General features: G+C 37.4%; 1 protein-coding gene across 4 annotated transcripts in view; it reads left to right on the top strand.

Moving 5' to 3' along the window:
* The window catches only part of CTNNA2 (catenin alpha 2), a 454729-nt gene that overhangs the window by 9909 nt on the left and 428062 nt on the right, over positions 1 to 16758 (top strand). The window contains exon 1 of one of the 4 annotated variants that reach the window (XM_040698739.2): positions 11344 to 11422. The exons of 2 other annotated variants lie outside the window; for them this stretch is intronic. The gene's annotated coding sequence lies outside the window, so the exon portion shown is untranslated. Of the gene's footprint in view, positions 1 to 11343; positions 11423 to 15355; positions 15418 to 16758 lie in introns of those variants that run through there. One more of the 4 variants, XM_040698740.1, reaches the window with a different exon arrangement.

Below are 16758 nucleotides of genomic sequence, written 5' to 3'. Positions count from 1 at the left end.
ATGAGTGCGTTCAGGTCTCCTGTTAGCTTAATGAGTTTATTTTTGTGGAGTGGTTGACAAGCAGCCAAAAGAAACAAACAAACAGAATGACAGAGCCCAAGAACAGCTTCTTCACTGATTTTTTTTCTTTCTTTTTTTTTTTTTTCCATAAAAAGATCAGTTAGGAGGCAGGGGAGTCACTATATTCAGTTCTTATAAGGAGTAGCTTCTAGGGAAGGACCGAAGGCTGCACTCTGCAAAGAAATAACCCATTGGTAGCCTAAAGAATTCTTCAGGTGTGCTTGAACTCTGTGATCTGAACTGGGCGATGTGAACCTGGGTTTCCAAGATTTTGTGGTGTTACTTACTCAGCTCTTGACGATACTGTTTGGATTTTTCTTTTATTACTGTTCTTCATTAAAAATGGGATAAAACTATGATCAACTAAGTGCGGAAAGAATTTTGAAATCACTCACATAATTTTAATAATTTTCACCAATGTTTATATAGGAAGGACCAGAAGGTGCTTAGATTTGAAGTTACCTTTTGACCAGTAAAGCTATAGGAAATGCAGACGAAGCACGGCTGTGGTAGGAAAGGTGTGTTGCAGGAAGACTTTCAACAGCTTCATGTACCTAGAGCTTCTTTAAATGAGGAGAGAGTAGGTAAATAGAAAGGAAAAATAGACTTGAGAAGATGAACTACTTTTATTCATTTAAAACCAAGTGCACCCATACAAAACCTTAGTCCCAAATCTGAATTATATTTCTGCAGTTTGATGAAATGTGCAAAAACCAAGAAAAACTTTGCATTGCCATTATGGAGGGCTTCTTTCAGCATTATAGGCAGCTTTCTCTGCATCTTAGCTAAAGGACATATTAGGGTATTCTGCTTCTGCAAGGTGAAAACCTCAGTCCTTTAAAAGTAATGACAGAATTAATGTTGCAAACATCTCACTCAACACTCTCAGTCCTGTCTCTGCCTTTGGTCAGGAAATGTGTCAATATTTTCTACATTTGGTGTGGCCAAATCCAGTCTTGTGTGGTATTAAAATGATACATATGTTGTTCCAAAAGTAATGCCTCCTATCTGTTTTCATGGTAACTACAATAGACACAGAGTACAATAACACTATTTGATAAATTCTTGGCTACAAAACACTATTTTTCAGCATAATCACCACCATTAGCTATGGTGGAATTCAATGACATATCTTTGCTTCAGATGCACTTCCATGCCAGATGCCATTTTGTCAGACTGCCCCTCTGCTGTCACACAGTAACAAAATGGAATACTGGTGGGAAGGTTCAACCTCTACTGCCGTACTACCAACATCCACGTCTGATATCATAGGCCGACATAATAAAACAGGAGGCATTACTTTTGGTGCAGCCCTTGTACATAAGTTGATTAAAGCACTGGAAAATTAGAAAACTTTCCTGTGTTATCTCACAGAGCTGCTGTGAGCATTGATGTGTACTTCTTCTGTGTTCTAGCAAGTGGTTTATGTGAGGGGCCTCTTATCATTTCAACATTTGGATAAGAAAAAAGAACACTCAGTGTCCAGTACATCAGAGCTTCTTGCATCCATTTCTCATCTGCCACAAATAGGTAGTGCATTCTGCTCAAATGTTCATCTTAATGAGCTATTTTATGTATGTTCCTGTTTTGATCTAAAGATAGATTTTCTGATGAAGTGAGAAACCAGTTCTGTCATGTTGGGCCAGTTGGGCAAAACATTACAGATGGACTTGGTGGACTAACATGAACTCGCAGCATGCTGCTGTAGATGCCTGGCGTTGTTCTACTTACTCTTGTTAGGTGCTGTGCAAGACCTCATCCGTATCTGTCATGACTGTCTTGTACAACATCTCAGAGTGAGAAACGTGGTATCAGAGCATGGAATTATCTGATGAGTTTCATTAGATTTCTCTCCAATTGCACTGATGTGGGTGGTTTCTTCCATGGAAAGAAGCAAAATTCTTGGTTAGTCTTAAGGTGGCAAAGTACAGTAAATAATAATGAAATTTGGTGAAAATAAGGAAAATTAGTGTTGTTGCCTTAAAATTAGGTTTACTGTCAGTATGCATATCTAATATGCAGATTTCCTGTATGGAGAATCTAAATTCACTGTGGGCTGATGTCTCTTAAGTGCAGCAAGTACTACTGAAAATATTCCAAGGTGAAATGCAACTTATGTCGAAGCTGGTGGTAGTTGTCATTGTGTTGGAAAGGTTTCATTATTTGCTTTTCCAGGGATCTTTTCGTGTCTTAAGACCAAATACTGTGGTTTTTAGTTTTGGATTCCAGTGAATGAATGATAAGAATTTGATAAAGGTTTGTGATGAAAATTAGTGTTGCAATACTGCCACTGCCACATTCAGTCCCTGCACTGCTTAATCACAACTAAGTGCTGGAATCTGGGAAGTATACCTTTTATTTCTGTTAAGGGAAGTTTGTTTGCTTGTTTAACTGTAGATGCTAAACCTTAGCCCAGACCTCATTCCAAAACTGTATGTCTACATAATTCTAAATAATTTAGTGAAAAATGTGTTGGTAGTAGCGGGGGTTTTTAATGTTTAAAAACATCAGAATGTGTTTAAATTGAGTTTTGCTGAATACAATGAAAAGATGAAAAATAGACAACCTTATTGCTTATTATAATAAATTATGAATGCTTCAGGTGATTTCCAGATTTAATAGCTGCTATAGTGCTAAACAGTTCTATTGCTGAACTATTTTATTCTAAATTATGTTCTTAAGCCTGGGGAAAAATTGGTTTTTAAGAGCTGTGCTAACAAATTCTTATCATTGTATTGAGGCCTTAGTAAAGTGTGATCTATTATTCCTTACATTTTATTTCAAGACAACTGAATGTAAGGAGATGCTTTTTTTTTTTGCTACAGACTGGCTCAGCATTGCTCCAGTCCGGTGTTTGCTGTCGTTTTGCTATTTTTGTAACTATTTTTCATGGTGAAGGCTTGTGATTTCATTAGCAGTTATTTTAAAACCTGAAAAACCTGACAGGGCTAAATGGAAAAAGAATTCTGTTTTCCATGTAGATAAGCACGGAAGGACATGAATAAAAATCAGGTTGGCCTTTCCTCCACGCTTCACAACTCTCCTGCACAGCTTTATGAACCACTGGGAAATAGGCCACGTTATCTTCAATTTTGTAAATAATTAGCATTCTTTTTGTGGTTATTTTTATTGAAAGTATGTTTCTAGATCAATTTGCAGATAATAAAGCCAGCTTGATGTACTTAAGCTGCATTGCCTTCCATCATTGGCTGATTAGTTGTTAGGAGGCTTTTGGCATTTTTGTTGCTGTATTTGCCTATCTTTCCAGCACATTGGGAGATTGTTCCAAGAGCCAGAACTTGTGATAACCCTTGAAACTAAAGCACACATCTTATATGTTACCTCCAGCTTTAGTACGCATAAGTTGTCTCAAGAACATCCTTGTCACTCCTCCGAACTCAGAGTTGTGTTTGTCCTTTGAAATGAGCAACGGTGATTAAATTACAAGCGCTTCATGATCCTTACTTTTTCTGCCTGCTAATTGGTGTAGTGACCTTATATTGATGCTACTGAGAATGGGCATTTTGTTAACACCCCTGAGATGTGCCCCTCAGTTTAAACCAGATGGGTGTTGGTCCTAAAATATCATTTTGTTGTGGGGGATTATGGCTATCACACCTGGACCCTTCCTACCTTCAGTTCGGTGCAGTGGTGCTTACTGTCCTTGTTTTCATTTCATGTGTTTTGCTTAATATAGGGAAACAAGTCCACATTGCATTTATTTTTAAGTGAAGAGAAAAAATGACTTTCTCCAGAATGATGACAATGAGCTGTTTATTACCACAAGCAGTGCATTTTATTTTCTTTCAGTTAGAAAGCAGTGATTTGTCTGAATTTTTGGAGTGGTTTTTAAGTGAATAATGATATAAGAGCCTTCTTACTTGAGGCTTCTTATAAATGCAGTTATTTATATGAGAAAAACTGCTCATGCTTGGATTATTTATGCAGAGAAAAAAAAAAAAACAAAAACAACTCTGGATTGATACAATTTTTCTTCCCCATCTTCTCTGAACTAATTTGTTTTCTCTGTGCAGTGAATTCTACTTTGTTTTAGATAGTTAGGAGCCCCTTATGCTGTTTCCCTGGGTAAAATGATCAGATTCAGACCTTGCCTTCTCTTCTTCAAGGCAAACTTTGTTCCTTGTGGCTTCAAGAGAGAATATTGTGGCCTTTCCCCTTTCATTTTTAGCAGACCAGGCTTCATTAAAAGCAGCACTGAGATTGTTCCTGGCCTGCTGTTACTGGCATGTTCTTTCCTTCCTTTCCATGCTTTTTTCCCCACAGCAATTAAGAGAGAGGTGTGAAGATGAACTACACCTTCTTCCCACTTTTTGGGTTGCACTTTTGATGCCAGCCCCCTTCTATGAGTTTCATTTGAGCCTGGAGCCAGCATTCTGATCCTGCAGTGCATGGGGATGTGAATCCACTGCTGACCCTTCAGGTCATTTAAATCTGCAGTTCTGTGGTGGGGAATGTGTGCTTGTTGGTAAAAGGACCATCTAAACAGCCTTCCTAAAGCACTATTAACTACTGACAGTAACCATGAAGCAAAGATGCAGAGGATTTTATATCAACAAAGATTACTCCTACCTAGAGCCAAGAGTGACCTAATTTTCATAGATACACCAGCAGGATCTGAGAGTCTGTCTGTAAACAGTTTCTTAGCAACAGCTGCCTGTCCCCTAGAAAGAATGTCACTTTTTACCCATGGTGAGGCTTTTTTCTGTTAACTCCCGAATTTTACAGCCCTTCTGCCCCAATCAGTGCTCTCAATTGCAGGGAGGCTGAAGCAGTTTTGTCAGTGATGATGGCTCTCCTTTTTCTGGTAGCAGCCACCTACGGCTCAGTGAGGTGGGACTGATATTAAATCACTGTTTACTTTATTGTTGGCTTCACAACGGCTTTTCTGTTGCAGCCCAGAGCACTGATTTATTGTAGTGCAGTTCCATCTAAATTCTGAAATGATGAAGGATCTTGCATTTCCACATTTCTGCTTCCGCTTAAATCCAGAAGGTGACAGACCAGGAGCAATAAAATGAAATTCCTTTTATTTATTTATTAAGGTTTCAACTTATTTTGTTGCAAAGAAATAAATAAATAAATTAGATTTTTCTTACAGCACAACAAGTCTCTTTCTTCATTTAGACTTGTACAGCATCTGTCGAAAAGACTGAATTCAGAGGCAAACAAACTGGGGGCCTTTTGGTTATGTTTTTTATTACCTGGAAGCCTGCAGCTCACATGTCTGTCATTTTGAGCTTTATCTGCCTTAAGCACTGTTGTGTAATTTGCATGGAGAGGTCAAGCAGTGGCACCTCCACAAAGAGCAGATCTACTATTTTCTACAGTAATACAGTGATAAATAGAGCAGGAGGGGAGAGGGGAAAAAAAGAGTAATTTCCCTGGACAATTACAAGCTCTTGTGATCAATTTAAATAGAAATGTTATTTGAAAATAACAATCTTTGTTCCTTTTGCCAAAGATCTGTATGGCATGAGGTACAGAAAAACAATTTTCAGTGGTTTCTTTTTTAATGTTTATTGAATACTGTCATATTTTAAGACTCATAACCTGGGGGCTGAGGCCAAGTAATTGATTCAGGTAATAAGAAGTTTGAATGATAATAAATATTAAGGCCTCTGTCTTGCTGCTGATATACGATATTCTGCTTTAGCTGAGATCCCTTTGAGATGGAGAAGTGCAGTTCCCGTAGAAGTTAAATTTTGAACTGAGAGATGATGGAATGGGATATGATCATAAACACATTTAATAGGAGTTAAGGAAGAGCAAGCCAAAATCTCCCTCCATTATATTCAGAGTATCTTAGAAAAGAAACCTTAAAGAAAATACAGTGAAGCACACATACTGAAAATGCTTCAAGGATAAAGATAATAATGTATGCTCCAATTTATCAGTTCTATTTCTCAACTCTGTGTGGCAGCAGATCAAAAGGACACTTACACTAAGATGTAAAAAAGTCTTTCTCTGGAGGTTGTGGAAGCAGAGGTGAATTTTCAGTTTGTTGAAGATTCACAAGAAGTCAGAGTAGCATCAGTTAGCACAGGTTGGTAGGACCTATGTAGATGTCTTGTTCCTTTTACTTATTTATCATAGAATCATAGAATGGCCTGGGTCGAAAAGGACCACAATGATCATTGAGTTTCAACCCCCCTGCTATGTGCAGGGTCACCAACCAACAGACAAGGCTGCCCAGGGCCACATCCAGCCCGGCCTTGAATGCCTCCAGGGATGGGGCATCCACAGCCTCCCTGGGCAACCTGTTCCAGTGTGTCAGCACCCTCTGGCTGAAAAACTTCCTCCTAATATCTCACCTAAACCTCCCCTGTCTCAGTTTGAGACCATTCTCCCTTGTCCTATCACTATCCACCCTCGTAAACAGTCATTTACCGTCAATTTATTGTCAATTCTTTATTTCATCTGCTCCTGTGAGGGTTAAATATGACTTCAGCTTGAAAAAATGGTCTTCCTACTTTTCCTTTTCCCTTAACAGAAGGCATGTGGACGTTGGAATCGGATTTGAGGAATGTTTATGGCTGATATAGACTGAAGCCTATTGCATAATTTAAGGAAATTGTAGATTTTACTTCTGCTCTAGAAGAGGTAAATTCATATGTCTTTATGTCTGAGGGCTTTTGAGCATAACACAGGAAATATAGATAGAAATCTCTGTTAATGTGAGAAGCTGTCTTGTGTCTTAAAACTGTTTTTATTTCCTCCTCTTTATTTGATTTGATATTCAGAAGTTTCTGCTGTGTGCAGAATGGAGAGTTAAAAAGTAATTGAGGTATTTTTCTGGCTTGCATTTAAGAAACAAGAATGAGTAGAAGGAATTTCTCTTATGAAGGAGGTTAGATGCAACTGGGAAACAAAAAGAAAGGCAGTTTAAAATACTTCGATGCCTAAAAAGCTGACATTGAAGTACAGTAAAGAAGTTGAGTAGGAAGACAGATGAAACATGAGCTTTTGAAGAACTTTCTATGAAAAGGGCAATAAAGCTAAGATTTGTTACGTTTGTACTTTTTAGGAGCTGCTAGGGTGGCTCACTGTCAAATAGCATAAAAATAGGCTGTGATAAAAGACTGAGTACATTTTTTTTTTTTTTTTTACTGGTTTCAGTATTTTCCTTTACTTTTTGGCCAAAAGCAGTGCATTGTTTTAAAATGTTTTTTTTATTATTATTATTTTATACTTTTTTGTTATCTTATTTTTTCTTATGTAAATAAGTAAGTAATCTCAATCACTATCACTAATTAGTTGACATTTCCCTTTGCGTTTGGACCAAACTTAATCAATGCTCTCATAAAAGTAGAAATTTCTCATTACTATTCTCTACTATTGTGTGAGGCATGGATAAACCCCAGTGAAAGTATACCTTTCTAACTAATTATTCTCTTCTATCAAGAAAAGAATTTTTTTTTTATTTTGCAAGCTCCTCAAAACCTAAAAAACCTTCCTTTTTATAAGCAAATTATTGTAGCTCTGTGTTTCCTGCATATATTAACCAAATGTTTGAAGACTGAAGGCAACGAATATGCAGTGAGTCATCTGTTGAGAATAAAACCTGATACATTTGTGAATGAAATCCAGCTTTGTAAAGCAGAGCATAGAATCATAGAATCAGAGCATGTAGCTTGTTGTTATTGTTTGGGGGAATTTTTTTAAAAATTGTTTATTTTTGCTTTTAACAGATGTACAAGTTAGGAAAGTTTTATTTAGACTTGTGAAGCGCTCTCTTTGTAAATCTGCTGATATTGGGATGAACTGATTATTTCATAGAACTGTACTATGACTACAATTATCATCCATAGTGGTTTGTAAACATTTTTAGATGTGCTTGCATTGATAATATTGAAAGAACTTTGATTCTTAACCCTAAACACAAACACGAGGATGCCTAAGAACTGAATCCCAAACTCCTGATGAAGCTCCTCGACAATTAAGTAGCTTGTCAAAGAGTTGGAACAAGTAGAGGCTTTTTAGCAGAAACGTGAGCTCATCTGACAAGATGTGTGAAATATCAATGCCTGCCTAAGTCCAAATTATGTATATGTTGATTTCTTCAACTCTTTTTGACATTTTTTTCCTGTAATCACCATGCTTAATAGCAAAATGTGGTATTATTTCCGTAGCAGTGGTTGAAAACAAAGAGGATGTTTACGGGCTGATTCTTTCCTGGTTGTTCTATCCCAGCCTGTAATAGCTGCCTGTGGGTTTCGTGAATCTCAGGGTAGCATCTGGGTGATAACTTCTAAATGAAGACAGCTACATTAATGTTTCATAACTTCCGTCATTAGCATTGCCTCCTTCATCTCTGAAACATTCTACTGCAACTGGCTCCACAGATTTGAGGGGAGAAGTAATTCCTTTCTAATGCTTTTAAAACTGTTTACTGAAGAATTTCTGAGGTGCTTTTAAGTCTTTTAAGTCATATAAAATAGTGTAACCTCCATTCTTTCCATCTTTAATTTTTTATTCTGTCAGTTTCCTTTTTCATGTTGAAAATTGAAGTCTGTTTAGACTCTTCTCATACAGAAAGTATTCAGTGCTTCTCATGGAGACTTTACAAATACATCTTGTAGTTCTAGTAGACCTTTTTGCAGAAGGAAGCACACACAACATTAAAGATTAGATTTGTAACAAATTCAAGCAGTGACATGCTAGTATTCAACTCCCCATCTTTTTTCCTTTCCAAATGAAGCTGTGCAGAGCTGCTTTTTCAACGACTTCCAGCTGTGACTTCAGTATCAATTGCTAACTTAAATCATTTTACATGTGAAACTGGTTTGCTTCTCCCAATGTACCATATTCTGCAGTGGTACAAAATATAATTTCATATGGCATCTTTGACCCCAGTCACCAAATATAAGACCTGCAGTTCTGCTTAGTGAGATTTATAGTGGAGTATTCTAAATATTTTTTTTTTTCCTGTCATTAGTGAATAGTCACTTTACTCTTCACCTCCTTTTCTCCAAGATGTGTGTGAATATAGAAGCGAATGTGGATTCACATTGTGGAACTCGAAGTGAATGTGGATTCACAGTATGGGCTCTTGGGAAACCGGGTTCACTTTCTCATTCCTTCTCCGTGAGGACTGCATGATGATTTTCCTGCAGGTTACACATACAGGTGAAAGTGTCCAGACAGCCTCTTAGGACTGATGAGCAGCACCATGGAGATCAAGGTCCGCATGCAAATAGATTTCATATGGAAGAAAAAGTACTAAGGGGAAAACGAATGCTGTGAAGTAGAAAACTAAGTATTAGGATCTTTACAGTACTGTTGATTGAAATGTTAATGTCTCACAGGATATAAAAGCAGTTGACAAATCACAAGTGGAAAGCAATGAAAAAGAGCCTGAACAGCACACAGAGGCCAAAAAAAGTTGTGGATACCCCATCCTTGGAGGCATTCAAGGACAGGTTGGATGGGGCCATAATCAGACTGAGCTAGTGGGCGGCAACCAGCTCACAGCAGGGTTTGGAACTGGATGGTCTTTAAGGTTCATTTCAGCCTGATCCATTCCGTGGTTATTGTCCTAAAATAGGAAATAATGGAACTTCCATGTCGGATTCCAAATAAATATATTGATACCAGTATGGCACTTAAAGAATGATAGTAGTTCAGTTTATGGAGTAGGGAAGTTATACAGGGAATGAATTTTTCAGCATTTTCAAAAGGGTCAGCCAGTCTTTTCCCTCTCTGGAGCTGGGACAAAAACAAATAACTTGAGTTATTTCTGTATGTTTGTCTCATACCCTTTTGCTTTATACTTCTCAGAAATGGAGATTTACGTCTGCAAGGCTTAAGTACTGTTCTCTCACTCATTGCATAGTATGCTTTCACAAGGCAAAGGCGGTCCTACTTCTGGGTACAAATGTCTGCAATCAAGGCAGTTTCTAACTCATGATTGCAGATTTCCTTGAAGTCAGCAGGTGTTCTGAGCATCCTCTTAGAAGCTGACACATTGAAAGAAGGTGATGCACTGGAACAGGTTTCCCAGAGAGGTTGTGGATTCCCCATCCCTGGGGGCATATAAGGTCAGGCTGGATGTGGCTCTGGGCAGCCTGGTCTGGTGGTTGGTGACCCTGCCGACAGCAGGGGGTTTGACACTAGATGATTTTTGAGGTCCTTTTCAACCCAGGCCATCCTATGATTCCAAGTTCAGTACAGGCGATGTTTGAACTGCTTTACAAATGTAGCAGGCTAGCCATCAGTTTCTATGAAGTTGCTATACTTTTCTTGTGTTTAAAATTCGCATGCTCCTGGCTTTTTAAGACTGATTTTAAGTCTCCCTCAGTGTTCTTGATTCTTTCACCACCAATCAATAATAGGAAATCCTGGGTGAATTGAAATGCTTGTAGTACCTGGTGTCGGTTGGCAGTTGCTAGGATGGAGTATTCCTTCAGGTCAGTCATTTTCAAAGAAGAAAATTGCTCATTGTAAATACATTTAGTAAAATAACACTGTTTGTTGTGTTTTTGCTGGTTTGCCTGAGGGTGTGAGTAAAAATCAGGATCGACTTAAACATGTCATCAGTTTCTTCAGCACTACCATAAAAAGCATATTAAGTTTTCATTACAGTCTTGCCATTTTAAATGGTAATAATTTACTCATTATAAGAGTGTTACATGGAGGGTCTATCTTGAACCAATCAAATCTGCACTGCAGAAAAATACCTGTTCAGGAGGGTATACAACAAGTAAAAACAGTGCTTAAATAATCCAAACCCATCTGTTCAACTTGAAGGAAATGTCAGGTTAGAGATATGATTAAAAAAGTTAGTTAATTTATGGGCTAATTTTTTTAAATTATTTTGTCTTTAATTCTATGTGTATGCTTAAAGAGAGTAACAATTGCAGGTTCAATATATAATTGTATATAATTCTTGTGACTTAAAATTCAATATAAGTTGTATCTGCTTAGTAATCTCTGAAATCTCTGAATGGAGATTTTTGTGTGTCTATTTAATTATTTCATTTTCTAGAACTGCATAAGTACAGCAAGAATGTGATCTGCAATGAGTGCTAGTGCTTCTAGGCTTAACTCCTGTGTTTAAAAATATGGCTGGAGGTGTAGGGGAAGTAAGAGAATTTCCTGTTGCAGTTGCTGTACACGTGGATAATAAAGTTTTCTATGATTTTTGAGAGTGAATGGGAGGCTGATTTTTGTATATTTTATTATCATTTATTTTGAGTCTTGGAGAAAGGTCTCGTTCTGTTTGAGCTAAGTGTTGTATAAACACCCGACAAAAATAGATTCTGTCTCCATTTCAAGTGAAGGGCAACAGCTGGGTTTATACGGATGGAATGCTAACACAGACGAAGTTAGCCGTGGTAGCAAGGTAAAGCTTGGTGACAACAACTTATCCTATCTATCCACAGTATATCTTTTCTGTCTGTGGCTGCACTGTGTGTTAGGAGGAAAGTGAAAGAAAGCAATGTGGAGATGGAGTTTTGGAATAGTTTCCTTGTAGATGTCAAGAGCAGCTTTATGAGAAGGTGCAAAGCTATGTCTTTAACAATTTAGCTGCTTTATGGGATATTTGTAGCTGAAATCAACTTCCTGTTGCTGAAGGCTTATTTTCTAATTAGTTGCCTCTAGGGTTGACTTAAGCAGCTGCTGTTGATTCTCATTCTGCACTGCCTCCTGAGCTGTGCTATAACTATTTGTGCACATCTGATCTGTGCTAAATTAACTTTCCTTTTTAAAATTCTTATTTTAAGACTGGATTTTTTTTTTTTTGTTATTTCATTACTCACTTGAAGAAATATTTATATGAGCAGAACTCAGAGCACAACTCAGGTGTGGGAAGTAGTGGTGAGGGATAAGTAGATGCTGCTGAAACCATCACCACCGCAGAAGGGAAGGCTCATTAAGCTACAGCCCAGTAGGTGTCTGGTAAAGTTTCAAAAAGTTTTGAAAGCGAAGATGAGCAATACAGTGTAGAAAAGTGAATTAGTGGAAGAATTTTGAGAAAGCACTACCTTTGCCAAAAAGCTAAACTATCTTTGTAATAGTTTTCTGAGAACATACGATGAAATAAAATTGCCTTTAACTGAAAGTACAGAAAGTGAGATGTGGGATAATAATATAAAAAAGATGATATCTGGATGTCAGGATTAAACGTAGTATGGCTATACAACCCTGAAACTAGTATTGTTGTTTTTTCTTTTTTTGCTTTATGCTTTCACATTTGGTAATATTGAAACAATTTTATTGAATCAACCCTATTTACCAAATAACTCAGATTTTATGGCTGACCTACATTTATTGTTCTGTGTGTTTACCTTGTGGTGTTCTCAGTTTTAATCACTTTACCTACTTTTTTTTTTTCCCTGTAGAAAATATGAGGTGTTTGGAAAAGTATTTCAGTTCAAGTAATGGATTACCAGCCTGAAGAGGCTGAAAAATTATCTTCTACATAAGAAACGATCATGGAATCATAGAATGGCCTGAGTTGAAAAGGACCAAAATGATCATCCAGTTTCAACCCCCTGCTATGTGCAGGGTCGCCAACCACCAGACCAGGTTGCCCAAAGCTACATCCAGCCTGGCCTTGAATGCCTCCAGGGATGGGGCATCCACAACCTCCTTGGGCAGTGGATACCAGTGTCTAAACAGATTCTCTTGAGGCCATAGATAAATTGATTATGGCAACCTGACATTGGGACTGGAAAAGACTTGTAATAGGTATTAAAAGCCTTTGATTTGATCAAAGCTCATTAGTTACTGTAAAAAGAAAGTGAAGCATCCTTTTGAGTGATTGTAACCTGAATGTTACCAGTTGCTCTACATGGAAACTTGCTGTGCAGATATTCTTAAATGGCATATCTGGTGTAGAAGATATTTTGTGTGATGTGTATCAATTATTGAATTAAAATAGAGGATACACTGAATAAGTGAAAAATTAATTTCTTGATAGCTTTGTTCAGGTTACCTGCAAGGCTAAGCAAGCTTTCTGCATAGGTTAATGTACATCTCCATTCCAATCTGTATGGAGATGTACGTTAAAAAAACTATTAGTTACTTTTTATATTGATGAGCTGCGGTTTATTGCTGCCTTCGTAGTGCTAATAGAAACCTGAGGAGAAGTATGAGTCATCAGATAACTTAATATTTTTGTCACCATCATTATATCATCATAGAATCATAGAATGACTTGAGCTGGAATAGACCTCAAGGACCATGAAGCTCCAACCACTCCACCACAGGCAGGGCCACCAACCTCCACATTTAATACTAGTCCAGGCTGCCCAGGGCCCCATCCAACCTGGCCTTGATCACCTCCAGACATGGGGCATCCACAGTCTCTCTAGGCAGCCTATTCCAACACCTCACCACTCTCATAGTAAAGAACTTCCCCCGATATCCAAACAAAATCTTTCCTCCTTCAGCTTAAAACCATTTCCCCTTGTTTTGCCATGATCTACCATTGCAAAGAGTTGACTCCCCTGCTGTTTGTAGGCTCCCTTTAAGTACTTGAAAGCTGCAATGAGGTCATTGAGCAGCCTTCTCTTCTGTCATGCGTACCCTTTAATGAACTTTGAATTATAAATCAGCACATAATATCATTAAGTAGAGCATATTTGACTAATATTTGATATTAACCCCATTATATTGAGAGTCTGGGATGTTCTATGTGTTATTTGTGAAATAGTTCAAGTACAAATCTGAGATATTTTCATAGACTAAAAAAACTTAAAATAATTTTTAAAAGGGTTTAAAAATATTTAAATTAATTGCTAGCTTAAAGAGGCCTGAGAATGCATCTGTTGTCAAAATTTGTCTTAAAAAAATAGAATTTTAAACCTAACATAAATATTTCTTGTGTTGAAGAGAACTGATTTGCCTAAATGCTGAATTTCCTATCTGTACAGTAAACTTCTTTATGTGACATGAAGTATTAAGTGCTTAAGAAATCCCAGCTGGGAGCTGCAGAGATAAGACTGGATTCAGCACAACAGGCAGGAAGGGATTTCTTGGCTCCCTGTCTGGAGATTCAGATCTGCTAGGCTGGTGGAGGAAAATCCAGGGCCTGTTATTAGGTACAGGAAATAATTGTACAGAGTTTATTCAAAAGTATCCTTGTTTCTTCTTTCTGGTTATAATAAATCCTTCTAAGCATTTAAGTCATGGTGCTTTTGTGACTGTTGTAGAAATCTTGCTAATGATATGAAGTTGCAGGCTTCACGTTTGAAGAAACTTGTTATAAAAACTATACTAGGCTTTTATGTGTATATTTTAAATAGCAGTTTCTGTTGTCCAGCAGGTATTCTGGGAAGTGATATATCCAACAACCATTTGTAAACAGAAGTTCACACTAGCAAATCCATTAGATCAGCTGTAGCTCAGTTCTATCTGCAGTGTCCTCCCATCTATTCTTCCACCAGTTCAGTTTGACTCAGGTTGGTAACTGTTAAAATAAAGAATGGGAATTGCTGCTGTGGGTGTTGCAGTGCACAGTTTCACCTGCAGAGAGTTGAGTCCCCACATCTTGCTGCTGCAGCTCAGGCACCATTAGTCATCCGTGGTGCGTGTGGTGGGAAGTGCAAACAGCAGCTGGAAATACTCTTTGGTTTCCCTTTTTGGAAAACTCATGCTGATGTTTAGAAGAGAATCCATTGGAGATGTATAGAACCTGAATCAGAAGCAACTCACTGGGGACAGTTCTGCTTGAGTCAGAACACCCACCATCAAAAAAAGTTAAAAAAAATAAAATAAAATTAAGTAGTAATATCATTTCCTGCCTAAAACATAAAAATTTTGAATGAGTATATCTTCCTAAACCAGCTTTTCTAAGCAATGATTGAATTATTTTGTTCCCTTTGATCCAGTTTTCTGTGTATACTTATGATATTTTTGACAGCTTCATTGCACTCGTAATTATCAGTATTGAACCAAAATGCCTTGGTTTACTCTAAGATGTTTTAACCTCTTTTTCCACTGACCGTTTTCTTTCTTCACATGATTTGTTTATTGAAGAAATCAGTAGTTTAATAGAATGTGTATTTTATAGTTGCTTAATGATTTTCAGTGAAGAAAAATTAATTAGTCATTGCTTGTTTAGTTCTGATTATTTCTGTATGCAGCCCAGAGTTTTGCAAATAGGAATCTTGGAATTCAGTTTCAGTACTGCAACTTCTCAGTGTCTGAATTTGCTGTTGAAGTATTTTACAATAGCTTAGAAAAGTAATTCAGTGTCTTGGACCTCATAAAATAGAAAAGAAAAAGAAAATTGCATGAATGAATTGGTTTTTGTTGTTATGCAGGTGAGCAGCGCCAGCAGCGTTAACAACCTTTGTACAGAGTTAGACCTCTTGAGGTCAGAAAAAAGTGGTAAGAGCAGCTGTTTAAATTGTAATCCTCTGCTATGCTATCCTCTCTAGACTTAGCAGGAAGAATTTCTCTGGGTTATGTCAGTGGTAAGTGGCTATTGCACGCGAGGGTTAGATGTGTTGGGTTGAGGCCTGGCACTGAGGAGGAACATGCTCTAGAAATGCATTCTTCTTTCAAACACATCTTTATTTGGGTTTATAACTTATGCTTTGTTAGGAACATAACTTTGAGACCATTTATACTAAGTAGTGAGGAATAGGAAATAAGGAAGAGAATTTGAAGGAATCATGTGTACCTCTTTGCTTAGTATTAAACGCCAAGCTTAGTGTCCTTATTCCATTAAGTGGAAGAGCTTAAATCAATTCCCATGGTCTCCCACTAGCTCAGTCTTTCTTTTGAAGGAAAGTGAAAGGTTGCATTTGCACCACATGTGGAGCTCATTTTTAAGATCTGAGATTTATTGCAAGAGGAAGGTTCTGAGAATTTGTTCTTGAACAGTATTTATTTATTTTTACCCCCCTCAAACTCGCTCACACTGTGAGTCTGGTCTGTCAAAAATCTATCCAAAGGAGATCTTTCCCACCCTCGGCATCTTGTGAAATGTGGATTTTTCTGCATCAGCTTTTGGAGCTATTGAATATCTTACTGTTGAAAGTTGGATTCCTAGGCCTCTGTTTACCTTCTCTGGGGCTCTGCCTTAGGAATTCACCGAATCATTCCTGTAAAAACCTGTTTCCTTACTCTCTGAAGCAACAATTCAAATCAACCCAAACTACTTGAGACAAAGACTTAATGGCATTTCAGTGGCCAAATTCTCACGTTTATAAGGATCAGAAATCAAGGGCCTGCAGTGAGATATTCTATTTCCACCTTCCAAAATATGATATAGTACCTATATAGAAGGAACTATATATTAGAAAGATGCTTAGCAGTTTGTTGAATTTATTGCTCACCTCTTAAATATTTTCTGTAAGCAGTTCTGTTGCATGTCAACTTATTTAAATCTCAATGCCATATTTGACTTCACATAACTCCTTTAGAATTACATTTACAATGGTGTGAAACGTCTCTGTTTCTGTGAAGGTGATGGTGGAGAACAGCCTAAGCACTAGTCTGGATTGCAGAATAACATTTGGAAATAGCGAGAATAAATCATGAACACAGTTCTTGCTCTTTAAAATCTCAAAGTTTCATTTAGGAGGAATATTCTTTGGTATTTAATTAGTCTTACTCTCTCTAAAAATTGATTATAGTATCAGTATTATTTAGCTATATATTTCTATCTTTACGTATTTATTTCTATATCTATAGTAGATAAGCATTTTCATTTTACCGTGATTA

Source organism: Gallus gallus, chromosome 4, assembly GCF_016699485.2.
Source record: "Gallus gallus isolate bGalGal1 chromosome 4, bGalGal1.mat.broiler.GRCg7b, whole genome shotgun sequence".
In the NCBI taxonomy this organism is placed as follows: domain Eukaryota; kingdom Metazoa; phylum Chordata; class Aves; order Galliformes; family Phasianidae; genus Gallus; species Gallus gallus.
Note: the sequence above shows the minus strand (reverse complement) of the source record. Positions and strands in the feature narration are given on the sequence as shown.